The 21,339-nt window shown below is 38.3% G+C and overlaps 1 long non-coding RNA gene across 1 annotated transcript; it reads right to left on the bottom strand.

Moving 5' to 3' along the window:
- Positions 1-1,303: 1,303 nt before the first annotated feature.
- Positions 1,304-5,318, bottom strand: LOC127682095 (uncharacterized). The gene is made up of 2 exons (XR_007977346.1): positions 5,260-5,318; positions 1,304-2,479 (listed from the first exon to the last, which is right to left on the bottom strand). It is a non-coding gene; the product is annotated as an uncharacterized LOC127682095 (long non-coding RNA).
- Positions 5,319-21,339: the final 16,021 nt, after the last annotated feature.

Here is a 21,339-nt window from a genome sequence, read left to right as displayed (position 1 = left end):
GACCTCAGAGTTCTTTGTGCTTATTTGTTTGTTTTGAGATAAGGCCTCATTAGCTTACCCTTAGCTTATCTAGAGCTCACTATGAGGATCAAGTTGGCCTGGAATTCACAGAGATGATGGCACTTCTGCCTCTCCAATGCTGGAATTAAAGGCACATATCGTGGTGGCCCTTATTTGAGATTTTAAAGACTTAATTTTCAGAATATATTTTTTTGATCCTAACAAAATAAAGTGATAGATTAGTTAATAAATCAAAGCCAGCATATTTGGGCTTTAATAAAGCTCTTTAATTAAGAGTTAAAAAATTACAGGAAGGAGGAGGACACCCCAAGACCCTCCACATCACTTAGCACAGTACGATAGAGGACACCCAGAGGCTCCAGCTGTGTGACTGGCTTATAGTAGGTGCCACTGCAGTGTACAGGTATGTGGTGGACAGATGAGATAGAAAGAGAAGCTGAGCTTTTGAGTATTATGAAGAGAGGCAGAACTGAAGAAATGAGGGTGTAGAGGAATAGCCTGTAGTGAGTAGCCTGCCCTATCACCTGATGCCATGGTGAAATCCCAGCCTGCGTTGTAACTGGGGACCATATATGGGTCTGTGGCCATATAGCTACTGGGATATGTGTCAATTTCCATGACACATATTATCACAGATGTCCCTGGTATGGGCTTTCTCCCTGGGAACACATTAGTATCCAAGGGCTATGCAGAGCTGCCCTGACCTCTAGCCAGCTATAGTACTCTGGAGAGCAGGCACTAGGCCATAAGAATGAGAGATCTGGCTCATTCACCTGCTGGAGCACTTGGGAGACCAGGTCTTGCATCTCACCTGGGCAACAGAGTAGGAGTGGAGCTGGCTCTGGTGGCATGGGTACAGGTCACCTGGCATGAGAAGTGATCTGGTCCCAAGGGCCTGAGAGCAGAAGAGCTACACCCGCCGTTTGATAGATGCAGTACTGGGTAAGCTAGCCATGGCAATGCTGCAGAGCTTACTCCTGTGGTAGGAGGGTGGGAGAGTTTACCAACTCAGCCACCCCTCTAAGCACTGATTCAGTTAGCCCTTGTCAACATCTACCCCATACTCTGCTGGAATGCATGAAAAGGCCAGCCCTACAGATCTAAAGTTGCAACTTCTACTGTGAGACATTTTCTCTGCTTCATTTTGCTTATTTTTATTTTTTATTTTCTTTTAGTCAGGGTGACTTTGCAAGGGCAGAGTGTAGAAAGGAATGGACAGAGAGATCGGTGGGACTGGAGTACATGATGTGATATTCGCAAAGACTCAGTAAGAAGTTTTAAAAACTGTGCTATTAGGATTTATTTCAGATTTCCATTCTTTTCATGAAAATTGAACAGAAGTTCACAACCCATTAAAAAACAAATTCAGGAATGTAGAGGAATTTCAATCCAGCAACATGACAGCTCTGGCAAGAAACCATGTCCAAAGACTGTGTAGGTCTGTGTGATCAGGCAAGAATGATCCTTTAAACTCTTTGGATGGAATACAAACTCACCGTAGTACAACCTTTAATCCCAAACAATGAGGGGAAAGTTAATTGTAAAAGAAAGCAGCCACATTTGAAGGTGACAGCTAGTTGAGGGACAGACAAAGTGAGGAATTAGAGAAAGATTTGACAGAATGAGTGAGAGATAGGATAGACCCAACTCTCACAAATCAGATAGGAAAGAAGGCTGCTTAAGAGTAGCACAGCATGAGTCCAGAGGTTGGATGTTCAGTGAAGTGCAGTTCAGTTCAGTTCAGTGGATGCAGTGGACCGGAGTTTAGTTGTGTTTAGTTCAGTGCAGTTAGGTGCAGTTCACTTGAATGCAGTTGAGTTCAGTTGAATTCATGCAGTTCTACTCAGTTCCATTCAGTTCAGGCAGTTAGTGTACTCAGTGCAGTCAGAACAGTTCAGTTCATGGATTTCAGAGGTAGTGTTTCCAAGCAGAGAAATTCAGTGAAAAACCTAGAGAAGACAGTTTGAATCAGTTAGCTTGAAGAGTTTTTAGCCAGAACCAGCCAGTTGGTTGGAGTTCAGAAAGTACTAGAAAGGGTGAACTTGTTTATCAGTAAGCATCACAAACAATTACATCTAGTGAATATGCTACTATTACACAGGAATTTAAAAATACTGGAAGGCAATAATAGATGCTGACCAGCAAAATCTATGACATACAGGATGGATAGTACCTAGTCCCTATGAAAACTCTCTTGTTTACATTAGTATGCCAACTGGTGGTGCCATTGTTTTGTTGTTGAGATTTCATATGTATAGTTTCCCTGTCCTTATGTAGAAGATAAAAATCTTGCACCAAATTTCCTGGTCCTCCGGCTTTTAGTATTCTTTCTGAAGCCTTTATTCCCAGAAGTGAGGGAAGAATTGCAGATGTATTAATTGAGGCTGGGTATGCCATAGGGTTCTCTGCAGTTTTCACTAGTTGTGGCTTCATTTTTCTTTTTTATGTTCTCTGTTTACTGTAGAAAGAGAGAGCTCCAATTATTTGTGAGTATAAGAAGACATTATCATAATGCAGTTAGGAATTATACTGGTTTAGGAAAGTGGAATATTAAGGTCTCTTCTAAGGTTTATGACCTCATTAGCAATGGGTAGTTGGGTAGGTAACAAATTCTAGGGAAACATTTTCTCTTGGAGCAGACCAATTAGACAACTGATGGTTACTACCCAGATGTAAATTCTACTCTTACACCTTAGAGGCACCTTACCTTTCTGGTCATCATTGGGGCTCATTGGTGTCACAGCTGGGTGGTAGGAATTTTAATTGTTTTGCTCCCTTGTCAGCTTAGATAGTATCTTGGGATAATATACAAGCTAGCCCTTAGAGAGTCAGCATCCAGGTCAGAGCCACCTTCATCCCTACAAGTTCTGTGTCCAAAGTATGTGATATCTTCACCAATAAGATTTATATGCAGTGTCTCACTTTTCATCCCAAACTGGTTTCAAATCATGGAAAACATCCTGTTTCAGTTTGGAATTCTGGGATTACAGACAAGACCCAACAAACCTGGCTATACTAATTTTATGCAACAGAGTGATAGAAATTCAGCTGTACTAGTCAGGCAAAAGAAAATCAAGGGATACCTAAATTCAAAGCAATAAGGTCATAATTTGCTAGGGGCATAATCCTATATATAGAAAAGAATCCACTAAAATTTTTCAGAATATTATCAAATGTTCCAATGTTTCACTATGAAAAATCAACACACAAAATCTAGAATTACTGCTGTGTATTAGCATAAAATTAGCTAATAGCAACTGTAGAAATTCACTAAAATATCTAGTATAAATAAATGGCTGTCCATGATTCAACCATGCCAAGAACTTCTGTACTATCCCTCCAAGGCTCAAGGAATATCAGATGGAGACAAGGAGTAAAGGATACAAAGAAATGTGGTGATTATATAAAACACTGACTTCTAAGCACGGCATGGTTTTGCATTCTTGAGTTCACAGCAACAGTGATCATCTGTACTAAGAATATGAAAATTAGATCTCATTAGTATTGTGTCGTGAATTGAAGTTGGAATCTTGGGTTTCCAGCACCCCCTGAAGGGTTATATGCAATTAATGACTAATGGGAATGGGTGAAACATTTTCTCAATGGTCTATTCACTGTGTAGGACCCTCAGTTATGCAAATACATTTTCATTTATGCTCATGTAAGAAATCCTAATGAAACTCATTGGATCATGAAAGAGATGTGTGTGTTTGAGTGTGGCGGGGGGCGGTGAGAGGGAGAGAGAGAATTGCTAAAATGTTCTCTGGAATAGGAAGAAGAAAGGAACTGGCAGGAATGAGTGGAGGCTTTTGTGAAGTATCCCATTCCTTCACCATGTGATGCTTTCTGTGTTTTATACTAAAAAAATAAAATAAAAGATCTAACCCTATGTTAGATATAGATGTGTAGCACACATCGAACACATAAACCCACTGAGACACACAGTATATGGGGCAGACACAGACACAAGGTCAGATTCAGAAGACAGCCCTTAGGCAGAGTCAGATTCAGATTCATAGAACAGACAGAGAGGCAGACAGAAAATACAGAAAGCATGGAAAATTCAAGTATTTCTCTGTGTTAAGTGATTCTGATAGGAATGCTTTATTTTTTCCCTTAATATGACATCATGTAATACTGATCACTCAGGGTTAATCACTAATGCATTTAACCCACAAATAATTTCTCCTAAAATATATCCTATAGCTTCCAAGTTATTATATTTTTTTTACTTAATGATGTTATAGAAAGTTTAATGGCAGGCATTTTTAAGGCGATCAGTGGGAGATGGGTGAGGAGATACAAGAATTCAAAGCCATTCTTGGCTATTCAATGAGTTCAGTGCCAGCTTTGGGATACATGAGACCTTTTCTCAAAGACAAATTAAAAAAGAAAACGACAAAACCAGATTTTCCCAAGACCTATTGCAATATCTTCATAATTAGTAAAACAGTCATATTATTTAACCAAATATCACACTAACAAAAGGGTCAGAAAGGGGAGGATTATTTTTTCTATTATTTTGGAAATATGCAGAGCAGAGTTGTTTAATTTCTATTCAAACCTGGCCATGATTTAAAGCTACGATTATAGCACTCTAAAAGCAAAGAAAGTTCAGAGTCAGCCTGGGCTATAAAACAAGTCTCAGAAATCCAAAAGATCAGAAAATGTATGAAAGGTAAGGATTTCTGAAGTAGATTCTCACTTCACTCTTGGAAAAAACTGCATTTTGTGTATGAGAAAATGATACAGACACACACACACACATACAGAGAGAGAGAGAGAGAGAGAACAAAGAAAACAAAACAACTCAGGTGGGTTAGTGAATGCACACTTAAACGTGTTTTAATCAAAATGAAATGTTTCAGAGTTTAAAAGGCATTTTGTTATTTAAAAGCGAAAATAAACAGTCAACATTATATCCTAAGAAGCAAATGTGATGATTGCTACTTTATGAGCTATAGAAGGAGAGAAGTGAAGTGGGAATTATTCTGGTGTGAGATTGAATAAGTAAAAAGAACGTTTTTTATTTTTTAAAAAAAAGAAGCGATTAAAAGGCACTCTCCCAATATGACAGTTATTTTGAGAAGGTATGGTAGTAGTTGACATCAATAAGCTGCCAGAGTATTCGCAAGTGTAAATACAGAAGTTGGAATGGACCACTGTGACTTCAGCTTCCAGGGACAGTTATTCAACATTCAGAATACACAGAAGAAAGGAGATTGAGGAGTCACCTACCTGACACTTGCTAGAAGCTTTTCTAAAGAGCAACATGTGGATTCTGGTGCCCTGCCACTTCCCAGCTGCACAGTACTTGAGGAAGTAGCACCAACTTCCTCTTCAAAAGAAATAGCTGACCTAAGCAGTGGGAAGCCAAGTGGCTCCAGAGGTTATGTAAATTCATGTGATAATTACTGACAGTGGAGAGGACATATTACTGGTGTTACATCAAAGGAAGAACTTGAGAAAGAGAATTTGTCCCTTAGAGGCATGAACACTTGAAACACAGTTTCAGGAATTGATTGTGATATGTATCAGATGAAGGAGTGAAAGTTATGCACTGAAAACAACAGCGCTGAAAATAAAGCATACCTACTTAACCGGTTCAGGAAAATTGTGTAGGATCGAGCCTAAAGGCTCAAACAAACAGAGCTGTCTGAATGAAGGTCTAGATCAAGATGAACAACAGAACATTTTAGTCCTGTTGTTCAGGAGGACTATAGATGGCTTTGACTTTAGACACATTCTGCTCAAATAGAATGGAATCCAGCACCAAAGCCATTGGCTTATCATAAATCGCCAATACAGGCAAGCCATGGAAAGCAAGCCAGGAATCAGTGCCCCTCCACCGTTTGTGCGTCAGTCTCTGACTGTGGCCCTTTGTGAAACCTTTGCCCTTCTTTTCTCTGTAGACCCATGATTTAATTTCTATACCACTTGTCACATATCATCTTTCCTAAATATCATTCTTGCGTAGACATTAGTCATACTACATTAAAGACACAGTTTTTCATTGAGATAATGTATGATATCTAAAATGACCTATTCCAAAAAATATCTCACTCCTGACATTGGGGTTAGAAACTTGGCTTGTTTCGGGGGACAGAATTTATTCCACAGCATTCACACTCAGATTATTTTTTTAAATAAATACAAATATACTACATTTAACAAGTTTATAAGTAGCTAATATAACTAATGGTTTCTCTGCCTGGGTGATGAAGCAGGTTTTTATTACAAATGGATATTGATGCATATTACATTCTAGGAAGTCCCTTTCTGCTGAAAGTTACTTCTATGAGTAAGTAAAAATCAACTTTTTATACAAAGCAATTATTTAGTGAGCACCCTAGAATAAGTTTAAAAAACAGATTTCCCCAGTTCTCTATCTAAATCCTGCATTTTTTTGTAGTACATAAAATTGCATGAAAACATAATTAGTACTGAAAGCTTAAAATTGAAGCAGGGGACCGTGGCTTCAGAATGAGTGTTCCAATTGTAGAGACGTTGGTTGAAATGTACAGACTTTGGGTCTGGAAAAATGCTTCTTGAGTGGTTATATTACTATAGCTGTGCCATTCTTTTGTTTGCAGGTTCATTACAATAAAGTGAGTTTTATAATAAAAATAAATCCTGGACATATTACTAAAATATCAAACAACAATATTATAGAATCAATGAGAATTTTTGGGCATTATATATCAAATCTAGATGAATTCTGACTTCTTAAAGGTAGATATAACTTTAATCTCTTTGAATATTTTAATATATGAAACTACATTACTGGCTTTGTTCTGAAGCTGGCAGAGAGGAGCTTAGTGATGGAGAACCTTCCCCTGAGTGATGGAGGACCCTCCTTCCCATTTCCCTCCTATTTTCTTTTTCTTTTTTTTTATTTGATATATTTTTTACCCTTCACAATAGCCACAAACAGCATAAAGTATCTTGAGGTGACTCTAACCAAACAAGTGAAAGACCTATATGACAAGAACTTCAGATCTCTGAAGAAGGAAATCGAAGAAAACCTCAGAAAATGGAAAAATATTCCATGCTCATGGATTGGCAGGATTGATATAGTTAAAATGGCCATCTTGCCAAAAGGAATCTACAAATTCAATGCAATCCCCATCAAAATCCAAACTCAGTTCTTCTTAGAGTTAGAAAAAGTAATTCTCAAATTCATCTGGAATAACAAAAAACCCAGGGTAGCTAAAACTATTCTCAACATTAAAAGAACTTCTGGGGGAATCAGTGTCCCAGACCTCAAACATTACTACAGAGCAACAGTGATAAAAACTGCATGGTATTGGTACAGTGTCAGGCAAGTGGATCAATGGAATAGGATTGAAGACCCAGAAATGAACCCACACACCTATGGTCACCTGATCTTGACAAAGGAGCTGAAAACATCCAGTGGAGAAAAGATAGCCTTTTCAACACATGGTGCTGGTTCAATTAGAGGTCAGCATGTAGAAGAATGTGAATTGATCCATTCTTATCTCCTTGGACTAAGCTCAACTCCAAGTGGATCAAGGACCTCCACATAAAACCTGACACACACTCAGGTTATTATTAAATTCATTTACTTATCATTTTGGGCTCTAGTCTCCAGAGTCATGCTAGCTTTCAGGTAGACCTTCATTTTGCTCTTCATAATCTCTTAAAGTTCCAGAAGAATGCTGGGCTTCTTGTCCTAGGAATTTTTCCAATAGACTGCTTATTATAATCTCACTATTATAATCGTGGAAATAGCAACTATGTCCATTAAGCAGTTGCTTTTCAAATTCCATGTCTCTCTAGACCATTACTTGGTAATAAGAGCTTTGCAGATATAATTAGTGAAGATAATGTCATGCAGGGTAGGGAAAGGCATTGAAAACACTGCAGCCATGTGATGGAGGAAGCAGAAGTGGGGATGATAAAGCTACAATACAAAGAATGTCAACTATTATGAGAAATAGCTAGGAAGCAGAAAAGTCACAGATGGTCTTTTATAAGTCTCAAAGGAAGCACAACTTGAATGATATCTTGATTTTGGGTTACTCATCCCAAGATCTGGAAGACAATGCATTTATACCATTTTGAAACCTAGTTTATGATAATTTACTGTATTAGCCCTGGTAAATGAAAACATATTTTATCACATTGCCATATTATATCTCTTAGAAGCACTACAATCTGCTAACTCTACTATAAATCACCTCTTGAAGAAGTATCCAATTTCTTTCTTTTTTTTTTTTCTTTTTTGGTTTTTTCAAGACAGGGCTTCTTTGTGTAGCCCTTGTTTTCCCGGATCTTGCTCTGTAGATCAGGTTGGCCTCAAACTCAGAAATCCGAGTGCCTCTGCCTCCCAAGTGTTGCCACCACCACGTGGCTCCAATTTCTTCTTCACCATAGAAAAGCAGATAGCATAAATGTGTGAACACTCACCAGTGGGCAGAGATCATAAAGTCCAGCTTGATAATTGACAAGTTTAACCTTGCTATTCAGAGGTCAGTATAATCCATCTAAGCACCTTCCATTTGAGTCCCTATATATGTACAATCTGTATCTAGGGGGCCCAACTCACAGAGAGGATGATCACTGAGTTTCCTACTCTTGCTGTTGGTTGTTGGCCCTGGAGTTTGCTAGCCAATAGAAAAGTGAGTAGAGAGTTGCCACACTGTCACACAGGCATCACAAGAATGTGGGGCTACTGCTGAATGGCATCAGATAAGAATATAGCTGGAGTTCTAAAGCGATGCTTTGGGCTGGCTGTCTTTTGAGGTTTTTAGTAACTGTCAAAAAATGAAACTTGAATTTTAACAATCACGGGTTTGTGAGGATGGTAAGTAACAAAGGGACTCATAATGAGTGAAAACCACAGAAAAGGAAATCTAAAATGTATTACAGAAGATGGTTATGGTGAATATCTTATGTCTCATTTAAAATAAAAGTGTAGCTGAAATCCAAACTACTAACTCTCCTTTGAAAAGATTTCCCCTGAAATCATGACTAAGGTACATCTTGGGGAAGCCATTGCTGTATGGATTGTTCTGAATCAAAGAATACCACAGGTAAGGGGTAAGTTACTGGGGTGGTTTGAATAAGTATGGCCCTTATAGACTGTTGTGCTTGAATGCTTGGCCCATAGGGAATGGCACTATTAGGAGGTATGGCCTTGTTGGAAGAAGTGTGAGTGGGCTTTTAGATTTCCTTTAAAAAATAACATTTTAAAATTACTTTAGATATGCATAGAATGTGTTTGAAAGATATTTGGGTTGATGATTTAATTGTGTTTGAATACATCCAAAAGTCATATAGTATGGTATAGAACTTTTTATCTATTTTACTTTTAAAAACTGAATTCTCACCTGAAGAACTTCGGATGGTGGAGAAGCATCTTAAAAAATGCTCAACTTCATTAGTCATTAGGGAAATGCAAATCAAAACAACCCTGAGATTTCATCTTACACCAGTCAGAATGGCTAAGATTAAAAATTCAGGAGACAGCAGGTGTTGGAGAGGGTGTGGAGAAAGAGGAACACTCCTCCACTGCTGGTGGGGTTGCAAATTGGTACAACCACTCTGGAAATCAGTCTGGCGGTTCCTCCGAAAACTGGGCACCTCACTTCCAGAAGATCCTGCTATACCACTCCTGGGCATATACCCAGAGGATTCCCCACCATGTAATAAGGATACATGCTCTACTATGTTCATAGCAGCCCTATTTATAATTGCCAGATGCTGGAAAGAACCCAGGTATCCCTCAACAGAAGAGTGGATGCAAAAAATGTGGTATATCTACACAATGGAGTACTATTCAGCCATTAGAAACAATGAATTCATGAAATTCTTAGGCAAATGGATGGAGCTAGAGAACATCATACTAAGTGAGGTAACCCAGACTCAAAAGGTGAATCATAGTATGCACTCACTAATAAGTGGATATTAACCTAGAAAACTGGAATACCCAAAACATAATCCACACATCAAATGAGGTACAAGAAGAAAGGAGGAGTGGCCCCTTGTTCTGGAAAGACTCAGTGAAGCAGTATTCGGCAAAACCAGAACGGGGAAGTGGGAAGGGGTGGGTGGGAGGACAGGGGAAGAGAAGGGGGCTTACGGGACTTTCGGGGAGTGGGGGGCTAGAAAAGGGGAAATCATTTGAAATGTAAATAAAAAATTTTATCGAATAAAAAAGACTTTGTTTATTAGATATTTGCTTTATGTACATTTCAAATGTTATCCCCTCCAAAATCTCCCTATTCCATCCCTCCTCCCTCTGCTCACCCACCCCACGTCCTACTTTCCTAACCTGGCATTTCCCTACACTGGGGCATTGAGCCTTCACAGGACCAACGGCCTCTCCTCTCAGTGATGTCTGAAAAGGCATTTAAACAAAACAACCATGAGATTTCACCTCACACCAATCAGAATGGCTAAGATTAAAAACCCAGGAGAAAACAGGTGCTGGCAAGGATGTGGAGAATGAGGAACACTCTTCAACTGCTGGTGCTGCTGGCAAGCTGTTACAACCACTCTGGAAATCAGTCTGGCGGTTCCTCAGAAAGCTGGGCATGACACTTCTGGAGGACCCTGCTAAACCACTCCTGGGCATATACCCAAAAGATTCCCCATCATGTAATAAGGATACATGCTCCACTATGTTCATAGCAGCCCTATTTATAATAGCCATAAGCTGGAAAGAAACCAGATGTCCCTCAACGGAGGAGTGGATACAGAAAATGTGGTATATTTACACAATGGAGTACTATTCAGTCATTAGAAAAAAATGAGTTCATGAAATTCTTAGACAAAAGGATGGAACTGGAGAACATCATCCTAAGTGAGGTAACCCAGTCTCAAAAGAACACTCACGGTATGCACTCATTGATAAATGGATATTATCCTAGAAGCTTGGAATACCCAAGACACAATTCACATATCAAATGATGCCCAAGAAGAAGGAAGGATTGGCCCCTGGTCCTGGAAAGGCTCAGTGCAGCAGTGTAGGGGAATACCAGGACAGAGAAGTGGGAAGGGGTAGATTGGTGAACAGGGGGAGGGAAGAGGGCTTATGGGACTTTGGGGGGGGGGATCCAGGAAAGGGAAAATCACTTGAAATGTAAATAAAAAATATATTGAATTAAAAAAAGCAGCATGAGAAAAATGCCAAGTAAGACAAAAGTAATTTATGTGAGAAATTTATTTATGTGAGAAAAACATCTGAACATCAGGTAGAGTGTGATTGATCCACAATGATCCAAGGATATCATGACTCATATGGAAGCACTCTCATACAGTTTATAGGAGAAATTCCATCAGGAAGATCAGCAGAACCATTTATCAAAATTCATAAAGCCATTTAAGCCAAATATGGTAAAATATGCAATGACCATGATACAGTAATAAAAATACAATATCAAATATTCACTACTTTTGAGTTATAAACTACAATATAAACACATTGGGCTCCTTTTAAAAATGAAAAAAATATTTCTTTTACAGCCTCATTTGAAGCACTTTCAATTAGATACAGCTTTGTATATTTTACTCCTAATAGCCAGCAAAGGAACACCTTCTTGAGTAACTTTCACCATCAGTGCTCTGAAGAACACTTTCACACACACAAGTTCAGATAGAAAATGATGATCAATGCTTACAGCATCTTCATATCTGTTTAATTTTTTTTATATCTAGGAAACAAAGAGGTGACAAGATAAAGAAGCAACATGGTTCTTCTGGAGCAAGGAGGCAGTCTCAATCTAGAGAATGGACTCTCCATTCAGATTTCAAAACACGTGGTCCCAAATGTGAATTCCTTCCAGTCTAGGGAACTGCCCAATACTCTGAGGCAACTAAAGGATGAAGGAGCAGAGCAGGAGGAAGTGTGAGCTGACAACATCCTCTGCTACATATGTAGCTGGAACAATGGGTCCCTCCATGTGTACTCTTTGTTTGGTGGTTTAGTCCCTAGAAGCTCTGGTAGTACTGGTTGTTACATATTATTGTTCCTCCTGCAGGGCTTCAAACCTCTTCAGCATCTTGAGTCCTTTCTCTAGCTCCTCCATTGGGGACCCTATATTCAGTCCATTGGTTGACTATGAGCCACAGGTATTTTGATCTCCCTTCTAAGAAGGACCAAAGTAGCCACACTTTGGTCTTCCTTCTTCTTGAGCTTCATGTGGTCTGTGAATTGTATCTTGAGTTTTCCAAGCTTTTGGGTTAATATCCACTTACCAGCAAGTGCATACCATGTGTGTTCTTTTGTGATTGGGTGATATCTTAATCATCAGGGAAATGCAAATCAAAGCAACCCTGTGATTCCACCTCACACTAGGCAGAATGGCTAAGATCAAAAACTCAGGGGACAGCAGATGTTGGAGAGGATGTGGAGAAAGAGGAACACTTTTCCATTGCTGGTGGCATTACAAGTTGGTAAAACCACTCTGGAAATCAGTTTGGCAGTTCATCAGAAAATTGGATATAGTACTCTATTGGCTGGTTTTGTGTGTCAACTTGACACAGGCTAGAGTTATCACAGAGAAAGAAGCTTCAGTTGGGGAAGTGCCTCCATGAGATCCAGCTGTGCGACATTTTCTCAATTAGTGATCAAGGGGGGGAGGGGAGGTCCCATTGTGGGTGGTGCCATCCCTGAGCTGATAGACTTGGGTTCTATAAGAGAGCAGGCTGAGCAAGCCAGGGGAAGCAAGCCAATAAGAAACATCCTTCCATGGCATCTGCACCAGCTCCTGCTTCCTGATCTGCTTGAGTTCCAGTCCTGACTTCCTTTGGTGACGAGAAGCAGTGTGGAAGTGTAAGCTGAATAAACCCTTTCCTCCCCAACTTGCTTCTTGGTCATGATGTTTTGTGCAGGAATAGAAACTCTGACTAAAACAGTACTACCTGAGGACCCAGCTATACCACTCCTGGGCATATACCCAGGAGATGCTCTACTATGTAATAAAGACACATGCTCCATTATGTTCATAGCAGCCTTATTTATAATAGCCAGAAGTTGGAAAGAACCCAGATGTCCCTCAGCAGAGAAATGGATACAGAAAATGTGGTGCATTTACACAACAGAGAACTACTCAGCTATTAAAAACAATGAATTCATGAAATTCTTAGGCAAATGGATGGATGGAGCTTTTAGATCTCCAATGCTTAAGCTACAGCCAGTGTGGAACACAATCTCCTGCTGCCTGTAGAACTCTCAGTTGCTTCTTTAGCAGCTTGTCTACACCCTATCATGTTACCTATCATGACAACAATGGACTAACCTGTGAATCTATAAGCCAGCCCCAAACAAATGTTTTGTTGTTGTTGTTTTAATATGAGTTGCCATGGTGATGGGGTCTCTTCACAGAAATAGAAACCCTAAATAATGCAGCTGTAGTGAGTGAGCGTGGTGCTCTCTCCAGTGCCCTGTTTCTAGCTGGTGTATGCACTGTCCAGGTGATGTGGATGTTCATTGGTAATAGTTAATGAATATCACCTTCTTTAAAGAATTGTCTTTTGAGAAACAGAATCAGTTTAATAAACTCTTCCTATCCTCCCAATCTATTAGCTCAAGATATAATTATAATATTGTAATCACAAAAGTTTGTCAGATATCCCCTTGGGATCAGACTGAAAAATCTCAGCTGAGACTTTGTTCTTCCTTGGCTTTAACATTAATCATGATCCTAGTCCTAGCTATGATTTCCTGGAAAATAGCTTCTCACTTACTTGAAAATAAATTATTGAGTTAGATGTTCTTGCTAACAAATGCTTCTGAATAACATGTATTTATATTTTAGCTCTCTGGGGGGTTACTCTGAGACCTGTTCACTGTAAAACAATGAACTTTAATTCTCTCTTCTGACTCCTTATATGTAACACAACTCCTTTCTCTATGTTTGTCAGTTCATTCCAACATCAAGAACAAACAGATATTGAGAAGAGGTGAGGGTAATTATTTAAAATTTAATAACTCAAATAACTGATGTGTGAGTGGACAAAGCTTATAAATGTCCACATGAGATATAAGATTTGGGTTATTGAATGTTGTTTCCATTTGCACAGTGTGGGTCCTCCTGTGTAAAGGATTCCTCACTAGCACAAGATCTGGGACAGTGGCTTGTCCCTTACTAGAATCAGTGACTTGGTCCCCCACTAGGAAGAAGTGGATGCAAGCTGTCAGTGATTTTGAATTTCATGTAGATTCTTGTGTTTAGATAAGTTATGTCTTAGCATTTCTGGAACATTTTTGGTGTAGGGCTAAATTCTAAATCTGCCAAGGTCAGTAGTAGACACGTTCACAAAACAAAACAAAACAAAAAGCTGGTATTGATACTAAATCCATATTCTAGCTTACTTTCTATTAACATGATAAAATACTGACCAAAAGCAACCTAGGAAGGAAGAGTTTAGTTTATCACATAAGTCCTGTTCACAGTATATCACTGAGGGAAATCATTATAGGAACTCTAGGCTGGAGAAGCTGTAGCCAAGAACTGAAGCAAAGACTATAGAAGAGTGCTATTTACTAATTTGTTCCCTGTGCCTTACGCGCACGCACACGCGCCCACATGCACACACACACACAGACACACACACACACATACACACATATATCCATCTTGGGACCATCTCCTCCAGGATAGTACCATACATAGCAGGAGGAGTTCTACTACATCAAACAATCAAGAATATATCCTATCACCTTGGTTATGGTCCAATGTAATTGGAATATTTTGCCAACTAAGAGTCTTCTTTCCTAGATTACTTTAGTTTGTGTTGACAAACAACTAACTAGAACACGGGGCCCCTTGTTTGCTTGACATATACATCACTGTCTATTTAGACATAACATTTTTTCCTTTTGTATCCCCATGGCCTCATTAATATCAATATAAAACCTAGTATAACTTCAAAAATTCCCAGTCTTTGAAAACTCAAACACTTTAAAAGTTTGGTCTTTTTAAAGTATCCAATGTCTCTTTAGAAGTCACATTCTCTCTAAAATATCCAAAGTCTCATAACTATGGGTTACTAGAAAGAGAAAAAAAAAAGAAAAAAACATACAAGTAAAATATTTTCTTTCTTTGAAAGAAGCAGGAAGAAGAAGCACTGTCACAGTAAAATCAATACAGGGAAAAAGAATGGAACAGACTGAAGGAAAGGCCAACCAGAGACTGCCATACCTGAGGATCCATCCCATCTGTACATACCAAACCCAGACACTATTGCTGATGCCAAGAAGCACTTGCTGACAGGAACCTGGCATAGCTGTCCCCTGAGAGGCTCTACCAGACCAAGACATGCAGATCTTGACCAACCATTGAACTGAGGACAAGGATCCTAATGGAGGAGTTAGGGTAAGGACTGAAGGGGCTGAAGGGGTTTGCAACCCCATAGAAAGAACAACAATATCAACCAACCAAACCCCCCAGAGCTCCCAGGAACTAAACCACCAACCAAAGAGTACACACGGAGGGGCCCATGGCTCCAGCTGCATATGTAGCAGAGTATTATTACCTTGATGCCCTCTTGTTCTTTTAAATACCTAGTCCTTAGATGGGCAGTGTTGGTACATTCCTGTAATCCCAGCACTTGGGAAACAGAGGCAGGCGGATTTCTGAGTTTGAGGCCAGCCTGGTCTACAGAGTGAGTTCCAGGGCAGCCAGGGCTATACAGAGAAACTCTTGTTTAAAAAAAAAAAAAAAAAAAAAAAAAAACCTAGTCCAAAGCAATCAATTTTTAAGCAATATTAAGCAAAATGCCTTCAAAACTCTCTAGAACTTCTGTTTGAATTTGCAATTTGCAAGTATAAAATGATTTCATAATATATTTTTCATGGTTTAAGATTAGCATGTTCAGACTTCTACCTTTGTATTTTGGACTAACAAACGACAGAGGGGTTCAACATGATTTGTACCCAGATGATTTCTAGTGACATGTCTTGATGTGGAAGCTGACTAATTTTACCCATTCATTGGTTGTGGGCCTATCATTCAGGATAAAACTTTTGTTTTCTTCCAAAAGCAATTTATCTTCTTAGATGTTTTAAACGAACCCCTGCCAATCATATCCAAAACACTTTGAACAGGTGACATCTCCTGCACCAGGAAGAAAACCAACCAGGTAAAATTTCAACACAGCATCATTCTGACTGTCTGCTGGGGGGACATTTCTACTGTTCTCATACAATAACTTTGACTTGGAAATCCTCTTTATGCACGCTGTGAACTTCTTGGAAGCAACTCCTAAATAAATCATAATTTACGTTAAAGTATTCTTTTTATAGGTACTATTCTTTTCACACTTTGAATTCTATAAAAGGACATTATTTTTTCTCAGAATGGTGACTGTTTTTATTTAGATACATAAGGAAACCATATTCAATAATATGGTTTGGGCAACAGAATTTGCTTTCTGACTCTATGCTGCTGTGACACTTTTTTTCCTGTGGAGAAAAGAGGAGGATAAACGTTAATAATTACATGAGTAAGTGACCCTGTGAAGCAAATACACAGACTGCCTAGGACTGCACTTGAGTTTTATGCCTGCAAGGGAATAGAAATATGAGTTGTTAATGCCCATCAAAAATGCATGTATAACACTCTAATATCTATTGTAAATCAACAAATCATTTCTTCTGGCCACACATGGGTTATTACTGGATAGAGAGCACAAATAGTTACCTCTGTGTGTCTGTGTGTGTGTGTGTGTGTGTGGTGTTAGAAGAAATTGAGTGGTAGTGGAAAAGACAATTATATGCTGTGGGGTAAGGAGGTTGATAAAAAGGCTCGTGAGTGTCTCTTTGGGTCTACATACAAAGGATAAATTTTACAGCAGAGAAAATAATAAATCCTGCTTGAATATTTCCTACACAAATTTAATGCCAAATAACTTACCTTACTAGATTGCAAGATGACTGTGCTTTGCTTTGTCTTGATGTTTTTCTTACACTGGCGCTGCAGAAGTGATGGAAGTCTTCTCCTGCAGAGGAGCAATTCTGGGTGCATCTAACAGTGGAGAAGCTCTTACTCATCCATCACATCTCTTTGTTTACGGAAGATTGATCATTAATAGAATATCAGGGCAGGCAAGTTTACAAAGAAAAGGCTAACACAGTATGGATATTATATGACATGCTAAACCCTAGTATCAGACTTCTTCAAGTGAATTTAATAGAATGATTATTCTATTTCTCATTAATTTGTCCTGCATCTCATAAATCTTAGGATGCCATTGTCAAATAGATATATATTGTTGGGAATTTATCTATAATTGACTCAAGTAAATAGAGCATAGAGATACATTTTAAACTAGAAGAAATCAAGAATGATCTGGAGCTCTTGGCCAAGCCAGGTGAAGAGACCAAAAATAGAGTCACATGGTGAGATACCAGAGAGCATCAGCGTTGGGCAGAACTGTCACAAATTAAAAATACAAAGGCTATGTAGGAAGTGAATATGATTTAGGACAACCATCTCTTGGTGTTAGAAATGTATTCCGGAGGCTTGTTTGCGGGGTCCATCACAGTATATTCGAAGAAAAGAAGAAAGGAAGGAAGGCAGGGAAGGAGGGAAAGAGAAAGAGAGGGAAGAACTGTATTTATGTTTATATTTATCTTCTTTCCTATTCTTTTGTCTGCCATGCTAACTATTAATATCTAATATTATCAGAAAGTAAGATTATTAAGATTAGAGTCTTGGTCTTGCTTTTACCACTCTCTTGCCTACACCTAGAACAATACAGCACAAAGGCACCATTCAGTAACTATTACTACAGCATTTACCAAGTTTCTGTCTCTTGTCAGCTTAACTAGCTAATATTCAAAGTCCTAAGTTTCATTTATGAAATGTTATGTATGAGAAAAATGGACTGCCATGTTCTAGCTTTAGTGTGACCTGATGTTAGTGTCACTTGGCTTTTCTTAGGACCCTGTGAATTTTGACAATAAATTACCCTTCTGATTTAAACCCTAGGATACAGTATTTTGCTACCCTATCTTAATTAACACACAATGTGTTGTGATATTTCATACATCATCATAGTTTGTTCTTACCTTTCACATAGCCCTCTTCCATCCTACCCTGATGTTCTCAATCCGCAAAAGTCTTTCATTTAAAAAAAAAATTGTGTGTGTTTGTGTGTGTGGGTGTGTGTATGTGTGTGTGTGTGTTCACACATATGCACTTACGTATGGAATGGAGCATGTGTGGAGTTCAGAGAAAATTTTAGAGGTATTATTTCATACCAGCAAGTGGGTCTCACCATTCAAACTCAGGTTTTCGGGCTTTGTGACAAGAGTGTTTATCTGTGGAACCCTCTTGACTGCCAGTCTCACTTTTTGTCACAAACATTGTATTGCTCTCTTTTGTTTCCCACTCCTACTTCTTTTAGACCACATCACAGCAACCCACCTGCTTCTGCCCTTGGGTGCTGCGATGACAGGTGCTTGTTACCAAGAACAGTTAATATCTGCATGCTATATTCTATTTTATTGATTTCTATTTTTTTTAGTATCAGTCTGCTTTTTTAAAGTTTAAATCTTTTTAAGCTTTAAATATTTTATGGTGTGTGTGTGTATGTGCATGATACTGTATATTGTGTGTGTGTATATGTGTGTATGTGTGCATGTTTGTGTGCGTGTGCACATGCGCATGCATGGTGGTAGTGGTAGTGGTAGTCATAGGATGAAGAGGTACTTGTGGAAGTCATTTAGATTCTGTTTAGAAAAGGAGAAAATATTTGCCAGAAACATTATTTGAGATAAAGGTTTTCCTGTTCTGTGGCTAGAGAGATGGCTCAGTGCTTAAGAAAGAGCACCTGCTACTTCAGAAGAGTTTAGTTTTCACATTCAAGTCAGGTGGATCACAACTGCCTTTAACTCCAGCTCCAGGAAAACATGATATCCTCTTCTGGTTACCATGAGCACAATCAGATATGCAAGCACCGTTTCTCACTCCCACAAAAGCATGTATACATACATACAATTATAAAATGAGATCAACATTTAAAAACATTTTAAGTTGCAGTGGCTTTAATGTGTCACTGTGTAGCGACAATATCCCTTTCTGCACCCGTCCTATGACATGAGAAAGGCTGAGAAGAGAAATAGCCTGGTCTTAAAGGGGACAATGGAGGAGAACTCAGCCATGGTAAAAAACCGCTTTATGGTTCCAACTTTGTTCATAATAACTCTAAAGGAAAGTCCTAGGATTCTCTTAGGACAGTGAATTTTGACAATAAAGTACTCTTCTGTCTTAAACTCTTGGATATAATCAGATAATGTGCTATTTGTAAAACTAATCCATTCATTCATGAGTTTCTCAGTTTGGAAGAAAACTGTAGTCTTAAAGTAGACTTATCTGATAAATTTTAAGATATTACAGCATATAGTTCTTGTATGCTATAATCGATAGTCTGGGAAAACAGTCTCTCCACAAATGGATTTCTTCTTAGGACAGTCACTTAATGCCCTCTTCTGGTTATAGATCAAAGCAAAATCACTCTTATTGCAATGGTATTATCTGAAAATGTGAATGTTCCTTTTGATTTTTTTAATGATTTATTTCCTAGTATGTTTCAACAATGTTTAATTGTTCAACTTGTTGCATATTTTAAAAGTTAATGTGCACTATTGATGCTATAGGAATTCAACTCTTTAACCAAATTTTAATAAATATAGCTTAAAATACTTTTCAAGTTTGGAATCTATGTAGTGGGAATCATTATTTTTGATAAAGTAAAATAGCTTACAACTCTGCTCATACTTTTAAAAAGAAAATCTTAAATAGACAGTCTAAAATATGGTGTTAGTATAATTATTCTTATCTAAGGTTCTGCCCACACACACACACACACACACACACACACACATATATATATATATATATATATATATATATATATATATATATATGGGAGCTGCTAAGTAATCTGACTAGTCCATTAAATGGTTCAAATACATGATGATATTTAAAAATTTTAACTTTATATAATATGTGTAGCCAGTTGTCCTTAGTTTAATGGATGGCCATAAACCTATGGTCATGTAGGCTGCAATTACTGAACTGAGTAGATTATAAACTGAGTGTATTAAGTCAGAAAAAAGTTAGGAGCAGAAAACAGGGAAGTTACAGGGTAATGATAGGGAACGAATATGATCAAAACCATTGTTTACATATAGGAATTTTCAAAGATTAAAAAAATAGAGCTGGACACTGGTGGTGCACGCCTGTAATCCCAGCACTCTGGGAAGCAGAGGCAGGCAAATTTCTGAGTTCCAAGACAGCCAGGGCTATACAGAGAAACCCTGTCTCAAAAAAACCAAATGTGCAAAAACCAAAAAAAAAAAAAAAAAAAAAAAAAAAAAAAAAAAAAAAAAAAGAAAAGAAAAGAAAAGAAAAAAGAAATAACAATACTTCTAACCTAATAAGAGATTGCAAAGATTACAGAATTTTTAATTGATCTGTTTGGTAGCATTTAGATGCTACCTTAGATATGCTAAACTGTATTGTTTATAAGAAGATTACTATTTTTAGAGTAAACTATCTTAAGGAAAATTAATTTGAGAGGTTGTGTATTCTTTTCAGAAAGGGAACCTGTGGAATAGCTCCGAGACAGCTCCAAGGATCTCACCTCCTGAGTGGGCTATACAAAGTGGTTATAGCTAACAGATGCAAAAGTCAGGGAGGGTGAAGCAATCTTCCTTTAAGGATTAAGTTACGAAATAAAAGACCTGCATTCTGTTCTTCCTCTTTTCGTCTTTCTGCCTCATCTGTTGCTCTGAGTAATGCTGTGTGCATACCTACGCTTCATAGGAGCAACTACCTGGAAACAGCCAGATGCCATGGAATGGATGTGTCTGGCTATGTCCTTAAGGTTCTGAAGCTCAGCTGGAACCCATCCACTGGCAAGTGGAAGCTTACAGATATTCAAAGATTCCAAACATAAGCAATAGGATTTTTTCCATTTCCACATACAAAAATCTATAGTATCTATTCGTAAAAGAAATGTTCAGAATTTCCTAATTAAAATGAACTCAGGGGGCTCATAAATGAGGAGAAACTTTATTACAGTCCTAAACTTGATTTGGCAGTCCTGAGAAAAACTGCAGCATAAAAAATTAAACAAGGTATTTTCCAACTAAGAAAATTACAAAAGTTTCTTGTCAACTTTGCCACTTGATGGAGCTATAATGCCAGATAACTTTAAAACCCACATTATTTTCACAGAAGCAGTCCTTTGGAGAAATGTAGACAAAAATACATTATTCTAGTCACTATTTGTTCTAGTGACCACTGTCTTCCTCTTCTGAGCAATTGCAATAGCATGACA

The sequence above is a fragment of the Apodemus sylvaticus genome, chromosome 4, assembly GCF_947179515.1.
Source record: "Apodemus sylvaticus chromosome 4, mApoSyl1.1, whole genome shotgun sequence".
Classification (NCBI taxonomy): domain Eukaryota; kingdom Metazoa; phylum Chordata; class Mammalia; order Rodentia; family Muridae; genus Apodemus; species Apodemus sylvaticus.
Note: the sequence above shows the minus strand (reverse complement) of the source record. Positions and strands in the feature narration are given on the sequence as shown.